The following is a 2,990-nucleotide window of genomic DNA, read 5'->3' as shown; positions in this document are numbered from 1 at the left end:
GAGGAGGGTCCGAAAGGATTTGGAGGCAGCAGTAGATATTCGTCTGGGATGTGTAATAATTTTAGCGATTTTTGTTCTGATTACTCTAGAAAACCTTATGTGTTAGCAGGTTATTTCAAGGCCTATTTTTGGTGCATTTGTCAAGGCTGGTAGTACTCATTCCATTGCTTTTGTCAGCCAGGCATGGATCTTCTCTCTCTCTCTCTCTCTTTCTCACACACGAGATTCAATAGCAAGACTGATTCTCTTTATTTCACTGTGAAAACAGGCAGCTGTAGATAATTGGGTTGAAGATTTGTATTGCCTTGACAGGAGAGAGGTTGATCCGGAAACATACGGTGACAGCAGACGGCATGGTTCTTACCTGCAGTCCAGCCACCACAGTTCCCCTTTCTCGGAACTACTTCATGTTTTAGGCTCCTCCATAGTTCCTATGAACCACCTCTCCCAGTTGTATTATAATTCAAAAGTCCAATGAGCTCAAACAAACACCGGAAATATGTACAAATAGAACCAGTTATAAACTTTCAAGAAAAAAAAAAAAAAAAATGCAACGGGAGGGCACTAACCCGTGTTTTATTATATGGCTTGATGTCTGTTAAGTGTCCCGGGGTTGTACATGTGCATATTTTCTAATAAATGTTGATTCGTTGACATTTTTGTAAGACACAACCTTCCTGAGTTTGATATATAAGGATCCTGTTCTTGCATGTTCTTATAATGTGAATCTATATATTTGGTCGATCATAGAAAATCTATTAAAATAAACCAGCAAGGAGCCTAAAAAGGGGTAATCATGCAAGTGAGTGTTCTTGGTCTCCAATTAATATGTCTTTCACAGTGGAACTGCTGGAACAAAAAATTAATAATATAGAAATAATTAAGAAAATGAAAATTAGTTTATTTTATGGATAAAAAAAATTAAAAAAATAAGAACCCTAATAGTGGTAGCAGCTCCTGCAGCTACAACTCCCCTCCTAATCTCCCCCACCAGCTTCCCACCGCAAACACTTCAACTGAACCACATCTCCCCCACCCCCCCCCCCCCCCAACCCCCTCCTCCTTTCTCTTCCCTCCCTCATTGGATCCAGAGTATAGCTTGGAGATTTAGAAGTAACCAATTAATTGAAAATCCAAACGGGAGCTTTCTCGATCGAATTGCATAATTCACAGCACCTCATCCTGGGATTCAGGCAACGGAGGTGGGCTGAGCCTTCACTTTGCGGTTACCTGGCTGTTGAAAAACCTCCAAGTGGCCTCTCCGTGGTTTACAAGAGTGCGAATGTAATAGATAAAATCAATTTACGAATTTGCAGAGGATAATGATACCGAATCCAACAATTCAACCACAAATAAATAAATTTACAAGATTAGGAACAAAATCGATGAAATTGATTCAGCAAGAGCACCGTTTTCGAACCTGAACTTCTTGAATCAGGCATCGGCGGCGGTGACCCACCTGAAAATGATGAAGGAATTGCTGCAAATCCTTGTAAAAATCGCTTGCAGTTGCAGACCCTTGAGCGTTCAAAGAAGAAACCATGGAGAACGCGAATAATAAAAAGGAGGTAAAGGCTTCGAACTCGCGCTCGCCTTAGCCATTGGTTTCATGGGTATTTGGGAGAGGATTTAGTAGAACGGTCCATTTTTAGTGCAGAGGATTTTGTTAGTTATCTGTTCGCCGGAATTTGGAGACGGTAGTGGTGGGATGGGAGCCTAGCTTTTCTTTATTGGGTTTGAATTGCGGCAGTATGGGGTGGAGATGGCAGCGTGAGTTTTGATAACAGAGAGACTTGACTTGACAGTGTTTAGTTGGGTTAGTTGGGTTAGTTGTGTGCCTGATTTTATTCAAATCATGGTACAAAAGTGTAGCATTATTCTTTGAATAAGATACAAGAACGTTTGAGTATGAACGGATCATGATATATGATGATTATTTTTACACAACGATGTTATATATATTTAACGAAAAAGGAATAAATTACAGTAACATAAATATTCAATAAACGTTACACTTACACAAATAGTAAAGACAAAATTACATTCTTGACCAAATAAACATAGCAAGCTCATACATAGAGTTCAAAAATATTAAAATTACACACCACTGAATAAATATAACAAGTTTGTGTTAAAAAAAAATAAAATAAATATAACAAGTCCTACATCGAGAGATCCATAATATTAAAATTACACACCACTGAATAAATATAACAAGTCTTGCATGGAGAGACAAATATTAAAACGTAGCTAGTAGCAAAGATGACTATTGTTCTTGTACATTCAAAAGAAGAGGAATGGACCATGCATTTTGCTGATAACTAGCTCTCTCCATCTTTCTACTGATCTGAAAATAACATTGGAAGAGAAAATAATTATAATAAGATACTCAAACGTTTAGTGAAGATGAGATATTAAATAGGTATGATACTAACTGGTTTTATGCATGGTTTCTTTTTTGCTTAAAATGAATTTAAAAAAAAAATTAAATAAATAAGGATTACATTTCGTAGATTATGTGAAATAGACAATGGTGATGCTTCTTTCTTTCAATGTGGTATGAAATCTGTGGATAATAGTGTACCCAACTTGGATGAAAGGCCATTAAAGACAATTTTCTCATTGATTTTTTTGTGGGCATCTCCGCGGCAAAAGAGCTCATTTGAAGTCTTCCCGTTGTTATTATTATTATTATTTTTTTTAGCGACACCGTTGGTGAGGGCTGCATGAGCTCGAATTCTCTTAATTTAATAATCTAACATCTAATTTAATAATTTTCTATCTGCCGTGAGCATCGTATTTATAGGAAAAGTAGGGGCCTAATTTCCGACCTAACATCCCATCATGCTTATAATAATAAGCTAAAAACCAAACCTGCCAGAGAACCAGAGTAAGTCTAGTGGCCATCCACATATTTCATAACAGAACATACTTTAAATATCCAAATTTTAGTAGTTTCTTGTGATATAGTTCCAAAACAGAACAAAGAT

At 36.9% G+C, this 2,990-nt stretch overlaps 1 pseudogene; it reads left to right on the top strand.

Moving 5' to 3' along the window:
* Nucleotides 1–427, top strand: part of LOC137730539 (urease-like) — a 58,327-nt pseudogene extending 57,900 nt beyond the window's left edge.
* Nucleotides 428–2,990: the final 2,563 nt, after the last annotated feature.

This window comes from Pyrus communis, chromosome 4 (assembly GCF_963583255.1).
Source record: "Pyrus communis chromosome 4, drPyrComm1.1, whole genome shotgun sequence".
NCBI classification, from domain to species: domain Eukaryota; kingdom Viridiplantae; phylum Streptophyta; class Magnoliopsida; order Rosales; family Rosaceae; genus Pyrus; species Pyrus communis.
Note: the sequence above shows the minus strand (reverse complement) of the source record. Positions and strands in the feature narration are given on the sequence as shown.